We start from the raw sequence: 15977 nt of genomic DNA, 5'->3' as shown, positions 1-15977 counted from the left end.
CCGTGTACTGCAAAGGAAAAAAAAAGAAAGCACTTCTCCATTGGAGTCCACGTGAAACAGGACTTGCCTGAAAGGGGACAATGTTTATTACAAAGGCTGCTTCAATTTTGAATACACTAACTTATAATTTCTCCCAGAAGGCCACATGGTAAAATCACGTGTGTACTTGGAGGACCTCCTGAGAGTAGGCTTTGCTTCTGGGGAACTTCCTAAGTATCCGACATATACGACTCTTCTCTAAAACCTTCCATGGCTCCAACTCACAGAAGCAGAGTAAAGCAGCGGTTACTAGGGGCCAGGGGGTTGAGGAAATGGGGAGATAACTGGTCAAAGGGTCCAAACTTCCTGTTATAAGATTAAAAAGTTCTGGGGATCTAATGTACAGCTTGGTGATTATAGCTAATGATACTGTATTATATACTTGAAAGTTGCTAAGACAGTAGATCTTAAATGTCCTCACCACGAAAAAAAGAAATGGTAATTATGTGATGGGATGGAGGTATTAGCTAATGCTATGGTGGTAATCCTTTTGCCATATATAAATGTATCAAATCAACTCATTGTACACCTTAAATGTACATAATGTTATATGTCATCTATATCTCAATAGAGCTGGGGGGAAAAAAACCTTCCATGGCTCCCCATGACCCACAGGACACGGCCCAGACCGCCCAGCCGCTCCCCGCAACACACCAAGTAATCCCAGAGGCACCATCCATGGCGCCGACTATGGAAATGTTTCCAGAGTTGTGGGCAGTGACAGCTTTCTAGAATGACAGCTGTCATTTATGGCCCATGTGGGCTCTGCAGACGTTACCCTATTGGATCATCACAACAGCTCTGAGAGGTGGGCATTTTTATTTCTGTTTTACTGATGAAGCCAAGTGAGACTCAAGCATTGAGCAACTTACCCAAAGTCACTCAGCTAAGAAACACTCAGATCCAGTCTGCCAAACACCCATGCCTCTGCTCACTGGCCCCTCCAGGTTTGCAGCTGCCATGTCTTCTTTCAGGACCACTCTCGTCCCTGCCTTGATTGCCTGGGAAAATGCTGCTCCTCCTTCGCAGCCCAGCTCCGATGTCCCCTGTGCCATGACGCATTCCCGCAGCCTTCTGTGCTCTGCTGCAGAGGCAGGTGGCGAAGCCTGCTTGTATGTTTACACAACATACTCCCCGTGTCTAGGGCACTATTCCTTGTCTCTGCCCTCAGAGCCCAGCATGGGTCCATATACAGTGACAGCATCCAACAAAGGAAGGAAGGAATGCATTTGACGGAACTTAATCATAATGATGGCTTCCAGGAGTCTAAAGTGGAGTATTTGGGACTTCCCTGGTGGTCCAGTGGTTAGGACTCTGTGCTTTCACTGCAGGGGGCAGGGGTTCGATCCCTGGTCAGGGAACTAGGATCCCACAAGCCGCGCAGTGCGGCCAAAAAAGTAAAAACTAAAAAAATAATAAAGTGAAGAGTCTTTCCCATCCAGAAACCATTCACCTATAGACACCTGTTCTCTGTGTGGGCAAGAACACAGACACTGACACCTCCTCCTCGTGGGGAAGCTGTGTGGGGCCGAGGGCTGAGGTCTTACAGGTGAGCCCTTTGAGCAACTGCCCAGGGCTCCCAGACCTGAGCCCAAGCCCCCATGGATCAGAGAGCAGCTGAGGGAGCAGTGAAAATAGTGACCAGCTCCTGCGCCAGGCAGCAGCACTTTCTCTTATTCCATCCTCACTCCCACCTTGTGAAGTATGATCACCCCATTTCACAGGTGAGAAAACTGAGGCTCAAAGAAGTGGAATGACTTATCTCAGTCATCCAAATTGTAGATGGTGGGGTTGGGGTTTGAACCCAAAGTCCGAACTCCTTCTTCAGCACCGGAGAGCCCCCGAGAAGGGGAAGGAGTGCCTGATAGCAGACATTCCTAGTTAAACCAATGCAGCAGGAGCTAGCTATCAGACCCTTTGCTCAGCCGGGGAAGGAAACAGCAACCCCTGGTGGCAGCTGAGCCCTGAACAGAGCAGAGCAAGAATATCTGGAGCTCCCCAAGAAAGCAAAGCCCATGAGCAAGAAACCGGGAGCTGTACTTCCCCACTCGCTGGCATCTGGGGCCAGGACCCCAGTCTGGGAGGTCCTGCCAGTGGCCAGGCTGCATTCTGCAGTCTCTGAGGAAGGGGTTCAATAGGGTTTTCCCTGCACCATAAAAGTGTCTGGCTTTGTCCAACTTCCTAGACATTGACCTTCCTTAATAGCTTAGTGACAGACCTCACTCCTTGCCCCCTTAGGAATGTTCCACGTGAATCACCTTGGAGTCAAAAAGGTGTGTTTGGCCCTCGACAGCTCAAAGTTTGAACTCTCAGTCTACTGCAAGGTCAATCAATGCTGTCCTTGGTCTGATGGAGAAAGCTGAGGGTCAGGAAGTGAAGATGGACCCAACCCACTTCCTTGCTGGCCATTTGCTATCACTTTGAGCATCCTGAGAACCGGTGTGGTGAGTGGTCAGGAGCTAGGCGTGGGAGCCAACTCGCCAAGCCTCAGATTCTCTTTTGTAAAATGGAGTCAGTAGTAAAATCTTACTTGAGAAAAAATGAGATGAGATGCAAACAGCTCCTAGTACAGTCCCTGGCAGGAAACACATCCTGGAGATCTGTGGCTGCTGTTATCATTCCTGTGTCCTATGTGCCTGTCCACCTCCCTGAGCTCCCTACCCACATCTAATGAGCAGTGCCTACCAATTCTAGTTGAAAACCTCTCCAGCCACATGGCACGATCCACACCTCTCTCCTGAATTAGTCCAACAGGGTCCTAACAGGCTCTACGTGCTCAGCCATGGGAGCCTGTAAAGTCAGCCTGACACTCTCTCTGGGGTGATGGAAATGTTGTATATTGCCATCTGGGTGGTTGTCACTTGAATGTATAAATACACATAACTTCATCAATTAAGATATCTGCACTGGGCTATATATAAATTATACCCTAGTAAAAATTTAAAAACAAATTCTAAATGATTAAATAAATAAAATCAGTCTGACACTGTTTCTCCTTAAGGTTTCCTAAGGTGCCTCCCCCAGACTCCTTCTCCACATAAACTCTTCATTTTTAGGGAATATCATTGTGTTTTACACATCCAGGCTTGTGTAGATGTTGCTTCCAGAACCTGGACTCATTGAGCTCATTTTGCACTTGGAAAACTCCTACTCATTCTTGGAGACACAGCCCTCTGTGAAATGTCCCTGGCCTTCCACCTGCTCATTCTAAAGGGAAGCTGACAAGTATGTCGCCCATACAGAGAGCTCCCGGGTAGCTGTCTTGCTTTTTCCCTGGAAGACCCATAGCAAAGGAAAGCCTCATAAGCTATCCAGGAAAATCCATTTATTTTCCCAGTCTTATGAACAGAGAACCAAAGAGTCCCATACATTCAGAAAATCAACAGCACAAAAGAAAAAAGCATCAAGATAAATAAAATAATTGGCCTCAAAAGAAGCTGAAATACCTCAGGAAATAGAAAAGAACCTTAAGAGACAAGAAACTTCCATTAATCCTTAGGGAGATGAACAAAGTTGCTGAATCCAGCAAATAAGGGCAGATTGCTATGAAAACATAAGACCAAGAAAGCAAGAAAGAACCCTTGAAAATTAAACGTTATGATTGCTGAAACTGAAAAATATTTTATTGGGAGGGATGGGAATACTGGGAAGGTAAAGAAATGTCTCATAATGTAGAGCAAAAACACAAAAAGATGGAAATTCTATGCAAAAATAAGAGGCATAGATGATTAACGCAAATGATCCATTATCCAATTGATAAAATTTCCAGGAAGGGAGACCAAGAAAATGAAAGGTAGCATATCAGTCGTACTCTAAGCAGGAGAGTTCACCCCCAGATAGTCACATGAAGAGATCTAAATGGGAAGGTAACAGAGAGGCGTGGGCAGAGTTAAGGGAAAATACAGGATATGGTGAGGCAGTCAAAGACTAGCAAAAGAAGTTACCACCCTACAGCTAATGGAATCAGGGGAGACAATCCAGTCATAGAACTAGGGGACTGTGGAGGAAGGGCTACCTGATTAACTGCTATAGTCTAGAGGCATGGCACCATCACCAGAGACTCAGCATTCATGAGGATGGGCCAGGGTTAGGGAGTCTCAGAGGCTAAGAGCAGGGAGTTGGAGCCCAAGTGGAATGAGAGGATGTCCCCATAAGGGGCAGACCAGGTGGGTGTTGGAGTTGAGTAGGGAGGAGTACATCTGCACAGGGTAGGGCAGCTACTGGAGCAGCCCAGCACTGTGAGAGCAGAGCACCCCGTGGTGGGGAGGGTCTGGCATGGGATGTCAGAGCCAGAACAGAACAAAGAGAGTATCCATACAGGGGAGCAGAGTGTCAGAGCCCAAATACAATGAAGAGGGTGTCCACACAAGAAAAGGGAACAGCCAAGGTGGAATGCCAAAGCCCAAGCAGAATGAGGTGCTGGTGGCAGGGTGTCCTACTATGGGAAGTTGGCTCCATGCAGGGAGACCAACCAAGCAAAGCGAATATATTAAGAATGATGGGAGCCAGTTTTCTCACTGATTAAGAAGGCAGTTACAAATACAGAAGGGGAGAAAACCAGAATGAGCCCTGTGGCTTTGAATTAGAATTAGAGGTATTATGTAAATTAATGGCTTTCAATATATAGAGATAAATATTAATGTAATTGTGAGACACACATATACACACACACTTTTTGTTCTGTCCACTGAGACAGCCTAGGAGCAATGAGCACCCCAATAGCAATGAGCACACCTAGCACCCATATCTGACTTCTAAAAGCCATTCTCCATTAAAAGAATCCAAGGGGCAGGGAAAATACAAGATGAGCCTGTACGATCTTTGGGGCCTACAAAGTAACAAAATGCTCTAAGAATGATGGAGCATGTTAAAAAGACCCAGAATCCAGGTTGAAGAGGTCCTCACTGGTCAAATCTGGGACAATGTGAGGATTAAAATAAACAATGAAAGTAATGGATAATAACCCACTGAATCAAACAGAAAGCTGAGTCCTTTCCAATATAAATACATGAATAAGTGAAGTGAAAGTTCAATGGGGAATAAACAGTATGTCAGGCAGTCTAATGGTTGATGCCTCTTCTGGTCATTGGTGCTTGTTCTAATGGCTGATGCCTTGTTCTGATAGTTGGCACCTATTCTGATGGTTGGTGCCTATTGTGATATTGGGTGCCTATTCTGATGACTTGTGCCCCTTTTAATGGGTTTTTTTTTAATAACCTGTTCACCAGACCAAAACTATGGAAAACATGGTCCTTTAAAATTTAATTCTGAATATAAAATGTTTGGGGAATATAATATCCTTGCACCTGTGTAGGTGCATATGCTATTGAGGGAATACAACAATCAGAAATGATTTTTTTGTAGATAACCATTACATGTTTTAACTGTTTTCAATACCAGTATATATCTGACCAAAGAGAACGGTTTCATAAATAATGGATTTTTAAAAATAAAATTAAAAAAAATAAAAATGTAAATAAATAAAGTAAACCTTATGCTGGAAGCAGACACTCTCAAAAACGCCAACAGGCCTCCTTTGGCTTGTGTGCTCCTCCACCTGACAGCTGGCTCCGTTTCTGGATGTGGAATAATCCTCTTTGATTACTGTAGCCGTCTAGTTTATCTGTTGTTGCAGAAAAAATCAGACGTAAGGCACAGTATACACCTCCAGCGCTCATTTGTCTGAATTCGACTTTTTATAAGTTTGGAACAGGAAAGCCACATTTCCTTTCTAAAGTGCTTCAGAACATGTGGCAGTGGTTACTCCTTACATAAGACAGCCTGTTTATATTTATTTTAAAACATTGGTGCTCCCCAAGAATTTCTTTATCTTCTACTTATTTGTGAAGTGGATGTATTCCAGAAGACATTATGGGATGAAAAAAAGCCTCATGATCCATTTATTCATGCACTTATTTACTAAAAAATAATTACCAGGCTCCTACCATAGGCCAGGCGCTCTCGGAGACCTTGAGGATGCAGAGGTGAGCGACATCCTCACCGTTTTTTGTGGCAGTTGAACAACCATCCAAGAAGTTTCCTGGAATGCGTGCGAAAAGAAGCATCACTCCTACTCGCTTCCAGATATCCCCGCTTTACCCCAAAGTGGAGAGGAGACGTGTCCCCAGGAGCTGCAGGTGAGCGATGGGGCCTAGCCAGGAGCCAGGTCTGCTGCCAAGGTGGGCCTACCCCAGTCCGGACCGCCCACTTCGGGACACCCGGAGGGCGGGGCACGGAGGGGTCGGGCGGTGCACTCCGCTCCCTGCCCGCCTTCCTCCCGGCCCCCAGGGGGCGCTCGCGCCAAGGCATAGGAGCAGGCGGCGCGTGGGCGACGCGTGGGCTGCGTGGCCAGCGGATCTTCATAAGGTGGAAACTCTTCGCGGAGGCGTGGTGCTTCGCCGCCCGCTCTGGCCCCGCTTCCTCTTTTTAGCTCCCCACAGTCTCCGCCGCCCCCGCCCCCCTCCTCTAGAGACTTAGGGCCGAGCGGACCCACCCCCGACGCCTAGAGTGAAGCCCGGGTCCCCGCGGAGCCCGAACTCCCGGCTTGGCGTCTCTTCTCTCTGCCGCCGCTGCGCTGCCCCGGAGCCCGAGGGGAGGGCGGCGCGACCCTCGACCTCGCCCACGGCCGCGCCGCCGCCGCACTCGGGCTGGACCCCGCCAGCCGAAGCCCAGTCCGCCCTCGGGGCCCCGCGCCTGGTAAGTAGGGGCGGACCCAGTACCGCGTCCCTGGGCTGCTGCGGGAGACCAACTTTTGAGTCCCACGTGTTCGCGTTCGCTCGGAGCCGTCGCTGCTGTTTAGGAAGAGCTGGGGGCAGCGTCTTGGTCCAGGTTCCCCCGTCTAGCTCCTGCCTTCCACCCGGCTCACCGGGGCCGGCGGGAGTGGGGAGAGGTCCAACCTGCGCCTCCTGAAGGGAATGGGGAGGGGGAGGCGCAGTCTCAGCGTCCCAGCTGCGGTCGCAGCGCCCTACCTACTGAGCGAGGGGAAGTGGGGGGGGGCGGGGATGTGCGGTGTCCCAGGGCTGGAGCCGCTGCAGTGGGACTCAGCCTCCTAACCATTCCCCCCACTCTTACAGTAGGTTCCAGTATTTGATTGAGTCTTGGGCTCTCGGGTTTATAGCTCATCCCCGGGCTCGAAACTCATCCATTGGCTCGTAGGTCCCTTGGAGAACTCAAAGATACTGCTTTGTATTTTCCTTGAGGAGGAACCTGGACCCTGCCCCAAGGCTGCACATTGTTTCTGGATTGCCTCTCCCTTGTTTGCGCATCCCACCCCCCTTCCCTGATTTGCAAATGTTTGAACCTGCTGTTTGGAACTCGGGGAAGGTCTTGGAGGCTGAATGACGCCTACTTCCTACAAACCAGAAACGGGGGACACAGAAAGGCTTTTGTGTCCAGGAGGGCCCCACAGGGTCCTTGCTTTCAGGCTGATCCCTGAGAGAAGTACTGTTAGGAAGATGCGTTCCTCCCTCCCCTTGAAGGACGCGGGTGGGCTTTAAGGCTCTAGTTCCCCCCACCCCTTGCTCCCGCCTTCCAGGTCCTTGGGGGTGCACGGAGGAGGGGGTGCAGGAGGGGTGAGGGCTGCAGGGGGGTCGGTGGTAGGTAGTGAGGGAAGCATTGCATGCGCGCCAGTGTGTGTCCTCAGAGGCGCTCCCCGCCCCGACCCCTCGAAGCCCAGGATCCCTGATTCCCTAATGGGCTGCCCAGGAAGCCAGTGGGCTGCGTTATGTGCTGCCTCGTCACAAGTAAGAGGAGATGGCCTCCCGCTGCACCAGGAGTGCCCAGGCTTTTGCCCAGACGTCCCCCAGAGCTCCAAGCCCTGGGTCATGAAGCGTAGCTTTGTGGGAGCCGGGGTCCCTGACCCGGGGGGCACTCGAAGGAGATGGCGGGTGCTGACCAGTGAAGCAAACTGGCCTTGGAGGTGGTTCAAGCACATCTTTATGCAGGTGAATCAGGCAGCCTGGAACTAGGTGCTGGGTGCCCTGTAAGTGAAGCTGCATTTGGCCTCTGTACCCCGACACCGAATTAAATCTTGGAAACAAAGTTTTGGGTGAAGTACAAAAGAATAGCTTTATTGCTTTGCCAGGCAAAGGCGGCCAGAGCGGGCTAGTGCCCTCAAAAACTATGCGTCCCAACAGGGAGGGGGTAGTGAAGAGTTTTATTAGTAATGGTTCGAAGAGGGCATGATCAGCTTGTGGACATTTTTCTGATTGGGTTGGTGGTGAGGTAAGTGGGAGGCAGCATCATCAACCTTCTGGTTCCACCTGGTGGCCTGAGGTCTGCGTGCTTGTGGGAAGCATACAGTTAACTTCTCCCACCTGGCTGGGGTTTCAGTATCTGCAAAACAGCTCAAAGGTATTGTTTTGCATGTCCCTTGAGGGGGAACCAGGACCCTACCCCAAGGCTGCACTATTGTTTCTTTTGGCAGTTCCTCCCTAGTCTCCGCATCCCCCTCCCTTCCCTAATTAGCAACTGTTTGAACCTGCTGGTTGGAACTCAGGGAAGTAATGGAGACTGAATGAAGCCTATTTTCTGTAATCAAGAAATGGCAGTGTTGACTTAAAAAAAACAAACAACATAAGAGTTGCGAGTTATTTGGGGCAAAATGAGGACTGCAGCCCAGCAGACAGCGTTTCAGTGAACTCTGAGAAACTGCTCCGGGGAGACGAGGAGGGGAGCCGGGTTATATAGAAGTTTTATAACAAAGGGCAGGTAGTCAGAACGTCAAAAGGTTATTGTTAACTAAAAAAAACCAGGTATCTCAAATTAAGGAATTTAGCGCTTTTCAGTGTATGGGAAGATGCAAGAGTCTGGGCTCACTGAAATCATTCCTTTGATACGCACCTCAGCCATCTGGGGCCTGTATCCTGTGCTTTCACATCCTGAGTTTCCTCAGGGCTCACCGTAGGGAGTGGGTGTAGTCAGTTGGCTACTAAATGGCAGGTATTCTTTTCAGCCCTGAGTTCCCTCAGGGCTCACTGGCTCACGTTGGAGGGCTGCAATCCTTGATGACTATGACATCCTTTGTTTAGTGATATGGCAGGAAATATTCCATTACATTTATAAATATTCCATTTATCAGTCCCTCCTCTTGGTCGGAAATTAGACCAATGTTTGGGAGACATTTCATGACCAAATTTTGTCCCACAGCGCTGGGAGGTTCATCCCAGATCAGGTGAAAATTCTTGTTGATATGCCACTCCAGGTGTTAATTTTCAGATTAGGCCCTGTTTAATCATCAGATTAAAGATTTTCTGGATCCTTTGTCTTACTAACCTATTATGATCCAGGAAATGTTTTCCCTTGTTGAATCTTCCCATATCTAGAGTTGCACTATTACAATCACTGATCGCATACAGAACTATTTATTTGATCGACTGTTTCAAGCCGCCTAGTCATCATTATTTTTGTTAGAGGCTCAGTCACACATTTGGTAATATAGAAAACGACCCTGTAAAACAGGCAAAATACAAATAATATAGCTAATAATATTAATAGAGTTATGAGTAAATATTTAAGCCAAGAGCGTCCCACGCCAAACCAGTTTTCTAAGAGGTTGTCAGGATTTGGGAGTGGGTCACTTAAGGCAGAAATCTGATTTTTCATATGGTTCATTAAACATGTTGTATTAGAGGATTCATCAGTTATGAAAACACAGCATTCAGTTTAAATTATGGCACAGGTGCCTCCCTGAGATGCTGTAAGGATGTCAAGAGCCGTGCAATTTTGTAGCACTGCTTTTCCCATCATTTAGACCTCAGAATTCAGTAGGCTAATAGCCTGGTTACTATCATTGAGTACTGTAAGAGACAACGATCTTATAAAATAGACAGGATATGGGGGTTCCCTGGTGGCGCAGTGGTTGAGAGTCCGCCTGCCGATGCAGGGGACGCGGGTTCGTGCCCCGGTCCGGGATGATCCCACATGCCGCGGAGCGGCTGGGCCCGTGAGCCATGGCCGCTGAGCCTGCGCGTCCAGAGCCTGTGCTCCGCAACGGGAGAGGCCGCAGCAGTGAGAGGCCCGCGTACCGCAAAAAAGAAAAAAAATAGACAGGATATAAGTAATGCAGCTAGTAATATTGACAAAGTCATAGTGCAGCAGGGAGACACAATTATAAACAATTTAGAAACAAAGAACAAATTAAAACAATGCTTAGTATAACTAGTTGTAATCCAGTGCAATAAACCATCAAGTCCATAGGAGAGTCAGCTGGAAAAGCCAAATTCTGGCAGGATCAGGTAGAGCGAAAAAGATAAATGTTTTATCTTTGTTTACAAGGGTATACTTTATCAACTTGTAGGTCATAGCATAACAGAAAAGGTTTTTCTGGAAAAACAATATTAAAGCTAGTATATTTCCCAAAGTCATAAAGTTATAAATCATATTCATCAGTTCATTCAGCCCCATGTAATGGATTCCTGTTGATCTGGATGAAGTAATCAGGTTTTCCATCATTTGTTACATAGTTCAGTGGTATTATCTAAAGGCCATCAGAAACGTATGTTTGTTAAAAAAAAAAAAAAGTTCTTTTTATGAGTCTTCTTGAAAATCTTCATTCTGTAAAAGCATCAGGACAAAACTTAAAATAGCATGGTTAAAGATTTGAGTACAATGCAATTAGTAGGAGACTTGGATATTTCCGTGACATATAACATTTTAGAATAATTAGAATTATGACTGATAACATTGTATCAGGGCATATCAGATGTTAGGAATTCCATATAAATTTTGGAATATCTATATTAATGACATTTATCCATACACTATAACCTAAGGTTCGTCTCCAATCACTTGACAATGTTTCTGAAGTAATTAAACATACCAAATAAACTTAATTTAACATTCCTCTCTAAAGGTTCTGAAGAACCTTAGGGGCAGGACAGGAATAAAGACGCAGACATAGAGAATGGACTTGAGGACACATGGAGGGGGAAGGGTAAGCTGGGACGAAGTGAGAGAGTGGCATGGATTTATGTATACTACCAAATGTAAAATAGCTAGTGGGAAGCAGCCGCATAGCACAGGGAGATCAGCTCGGTGCTTTGTGCTTTGTGACCACCTAGAGGGGTGGGATAGGGAGCATGGGAGGGAGACGCAAGAGGGAGGCGATATGGGGATATATGTATATGTATAGCTGATTCACTTTGTTATAAAGCAGAAACTAACACACCATTGTAGAGCAATTATACTCCAATAAAGATTTTTTAAAAAATTCCTCTCTAAGATGTCTCAGAGATGTTCCTTCAAAGCATCCCAGAGTCAGCTGGAGGCTAAAAAGAACTTTAGTTGGATTTTAATATTTGGGAAGTTTGTTAAAAATATCAAAAAGATTTTAAAACACAGCAGGTCATTGTGAAACAATACTTATTCATTTAACCAAAGTCACAAAAAGATTAGTTAAGGGAACAGAAACTCACACAATCTGTTATCAAAAAGGAGCACTCTAAGAAACTTTGTTCAAATTCCAGTCTTGTACCAGTTTACTTAACAAAATCTATTTACTTAGTTAACTTCAATCTAAATTTAGTTAATCCTGACTGTGCATAAAACTTTTTTTCCTCAGGGTTTCTTTTCCACAACCTTTCATTATTTGTATTCATATCAGCCTGTCCCTTATTTTTTCTATCCAAATAAACCAACCAGCCCTAAGATATACTTTCTTCCTTTTCCCTCAATAAAATTTAATTCCATTCCTCATATCTTCTTTACTGGAAACACACATTCTACTTTCCTACTGTACACTGAAATATTTCTGTATTATTCCTATCAGCTTTAATTACATGTTTAAATTAGAATCCTCAACTCTTAAAAACCTTAATTTCTAGTGAAAGTTAAGAAGTAAGCAATTATGAACTGTCTTTTACATTAGCATTCTGTAGATTGGTGAGCATAAATACCAGTGATAATTTCTAAAAACATTTGTTTTCTTATAGAGGACATCTCAGGGTGGCAGCAAACATTTTAATTAATAGTCCTAAATACCTTTAGTTTCTCTACTTAGTAATTGATGTCTCAGTATCTTTTTTTTTTTTTGGAAATTAGCTATTCAATAAACTTCCATAACTTAAATTAGCACAACTCTAGAACTTTAAGTTATCAAATATCTGAAGGGATAATTTTAAGTAGACATATCTAAAATATATTTTAAAGAGTTTACCCCAAAGCTTTTATTTACATTTGAAGTATTATTTAAAGTGTTATCGAGCTGTTTTTCTTGCAGCAGATATGATAAGGTCTTATTTGACTTCTATTAAACCTAGGTACAATAAAGTATTACGCTTAATGACTCTAACGGTATGTCTATATTAATTAGATCCACAAACAAACTTTAATACCAGATATCAACTTAATATTGAATATTTCCCGGTTTACGTGAACCTGAAAGTCATTTTGGCCGGTTTCTTTATTTGTAAGCGCTTTTTAAAAATTTAAATAGAGCTCTTTTAAGTTCAATTTTGATAAAACTTTCCGGAGGTGGAGATATCTCACATGTATAATGTGTACACAGACATAAACAGGCAAAACTAGAGATCTCATGGCTTCATTTAAAAGAAAAAAAACCTTAGTTATGAATTAGGTATTACAATATAAACTTACTAGTTTACAAAGGACAGTTGGAATACATTAAAGTTGCTTGTTTATATGACTAAGGCTTTACTATTTGTAAAGTTTGGCTGAGGGAGCATTCCCACTGGTTTGAATTTTATAACTGCCACTTTGTCATTTTTTTTTCCTTGATTTCAGGTCTTGTCTGATTGAGCTAATTAGGCTTAGTCTCAGGTCCTTGTGGCCTGTATTTACATTTCTGCTTTGTAAGAGATTTGCAAGGGAAAGACAGTTGATTTAGTTTCCCAAAGAACAGGTCTGTCACCTAAATGATACTAAAAGATTTTATCAGTGACAAGATTTCTAATTAAACTGGAAATTACTTTACAAGTTCTGTGTTCTAGAACTTTAGAGTTTAATTTATCATGCCTTCAAAGGTTTGTATAAGGCATTCAGCAAAGACCTTTCTGAGTTTACAGGTTTAAACCCAGAGCAAAATCACTATTTTTATTTTTCTTAGCCCTTGAATGTTAGTTCCCAGTTTTACCTACTTGTATGGTTCAGGTAACCCTGTTGGTGTCTTTTAGTATGTTCAATTAATATTTCCTGAGGGGCAGATTTATATGCGTTGTCTCATAATACCATGTAGGGGAAGTATTTCCCAGTGAAACATGACTATTCCACAATATAATTAAACAAAAGAAATGTAGCCATCTTATATAAAGCCCATTTAAATATACCAATTTTATATACTTTCATCTCAATTCCATCAACTTTATACCTTTAACTTTACTTTTCATTAAGAGCCAATCAACAAGCTTACAGGAGGAATTCTAGAAGTTTTTCTTTTTGTTCCTTGTCCATTTTATCTTTTTCTATATAAAAGGCTTCTGGGATCCCCAGAGTGAGGTTGACGCAAGGAACTTAGACCCTTTGGCCTAACTGTTGTCCCAAGTAATTGCTGGTCAGGCATCTCAGTGTAAAAGAAAATTTTTTTAGCCTGTTAAATATATTTTAAAGCTGGGGTAAATAGAACAGACGTGTTTGGCTTTTAATGTTGGGGACCAGTAGGAGGTCCCTTTGGCCCATTTAACCTTAGGTAGTGTAATATCAAAACCTTGTGTTTAAGTCACATCAGTGTCCATTTTATTTATCCCATTTTAAATAACCATCTAAAGATTTCTTTATTCATTTGAGAGAATTCCTTTAAAATTTCTACCTTGTTGGAAATAGTATCTAGGCTTTCCTTATAGGATTTTTACTGTTAACATTAATTATTCTAATGATTCTATTAGCATCTGTGAGACCCATCGAGGGAAGGCAAAGACCACAAATGAAGCTTCCCACACCAGTTTTTCTTACTTGTTTTAAACTAAAGAAGTTCTTAGGTAATCATTAGATATATTTCTTTTTTCCACCTTTAATGTGATTTGTTTTTATAGGTACCAGTAAAACAGCTGTTTATAATGAGAGCACTGTAGATTGACCAATTTGTTAGTTTCTCCAATTTTAAAAGGATTCCATCATTTGGCCATTAATAAAGTATATGTATTTATAGTCATTCAAACCATTAAGACGCAAGAGGCTTCCCCATAAGAGAGATGGGGAGGGTGTAACCTAAGTAAAATCCAGAAAGTTTACTCTCAAAAATAGTATGGCAGGGCTTCCCTGGTGGCGTGTCCCGGTCCGGGAAGATCCCACATGCCGTGGAGCGGCTGGGCCCGTGAGCCATGGCCACTGAGCCTGCGCGTCCGGAGCCCGTACTCCGCAACAGGAGAGGCCACAGCAGTGAGAGGCCCGCGTACCGAAAAAAAAAAAAAAAAAAATAGTATGGCAGAGGTCAAGTTTTCAAAGCACAGACAAACACGGAAAGTCCTAGGAAGATCAGGTAGAACATTTACATCTCAAAGACACAGGAAGAGAAATGCAGGTTTCCCCCAGAAGGCCTTTGTTTAAAGTCAGAATTCTGAAAAGATATTTTTATCAAGCCAGCTTTTTAACCTTAATTTAACTTAACTGCGTAATGCAATATAAGAGCCTCGTCATTTTTAGGATGTGATTTCCTTTAACTTCCAATTAAGTAAATACTGATTGATATAGAGGCTCATAGGTCTGGATGGTTAACTCAGATTTCTTAGCAAATCCCAGTGGACCCCGATCAGATCGGAAAATTCCTTAGCCAAGGCTCTAAGTTCTACCAAGGTCCAGGGTGTATACGTAAGCACCCAGGATGGTTCACCCTTCCCTGTAGTAGGTTGTTAGACCCAAACGGTCTACGAAGGATTCCAACTCGCCCAAGAACCGCCAAGAGTCGAGAGCCGTTGCAACACGCAAGAGGTTTATTAGGAGCCAATGCACCGGGGTTCCCTGAACCTCACGCAGGAGGCCGATGGGGAACCCCTAAAAGCGGAATCACATACTTTTTATAGGTTTATTTACTCATAGGGCGGGTATATTCTCACAATGATTGGGTAAATGTGGTGACTTTTGAATTCATTGGCTTAGGAACTTTTGTCCCACCTTCTGGCTGTTATAGTTGTTTGTTCATTGTGGCGGTTAGGGCGTATACCTGTTACGGGCAACTGGAAAATTACCCGCTGTCTGGCAAGTCCCCGTCAACTGAAAAACTCCAAGAATTGGTTTCGATAGGGAGAAGAATTGGTTTCGATAGGGAGAAGGAGTGGCGCACGATAGGGAGAAGAATTGGTTTCGATAGGGAGAAGGAGTGGCGCACGATAGGGAGAAGAATTGGTTTACGGGAACAAGTGAGGGGGTGGAAAGTCCCTAAAGGCCCCACAGGTTTCTCCTATGGGACCACTGCATGGTACGAGGACTCTGCATCCACCACTCCCATTAAGTTTCTCAAAGCCGTAACCAGCTGGGAGGAGTCTTGTTCCTTTTTTTCAGAGCAACGCTCTCATGTAATATCTTTACTTTTACCCTGACAAATTCTATTAAGGCAGCAAAATTGAGGAAAAGCATCAGATCAGCCTCTTACCTAACCACTCAGCCAAGACCACTCAGTCTCCTACAACTGAGCAAACCTTGGTATCTCAACCAGGCCCCCACCACCACCACCCCAGTATCTTTCAGCTGGGTGGGGGCAGGTACCTGCTGTACACCACCAAATAAAACTCAGATTCATCAACCAACATAGGAGATCCAAGAACCAGGAGAGACTTACCCAAATTCGTCTGGACTCTCCAAGGAGGCAGATCGGCACAAGGGGCCGCTACTGGTACCAAGGCTCCGTTTCCTCTTAGAGTTCAGGCGAAGGAGAGAAGTCCACTCTGGGTCCCTTATTCGTGGTCGCCGTAACTCTTGACTTAAAAAAAAAAGCACAACATGGGAGTTGGGAGTTAAGTTTTATTTGGGGCAAAATGAGGACTGCAGCG

The sequence above is a fragment of the Neophocaena asiaeorientalis genome, unplaced genomic scaffold (genome assembly GCF_003031525.2).
Source record: "Neophocaena asiaeorientalis asiaeorientalis breed wild unplaced genomic scaffold, Neophocaena_asiaeorientalis_V1.1 scaffold714, whole genome shotgun sequence".
Lineage (NCBI taxonomy): Eukaryota > Metazoa > Chordata > Mammalia > Artiodactyla > Phocoenidae > Neophocaena > Neophocaena asiaeorientalis.
The sequence above is the reverse complement of the archived record's forward strand: the minus strand, read 5'-3'. Positions refer to the sequence as shown.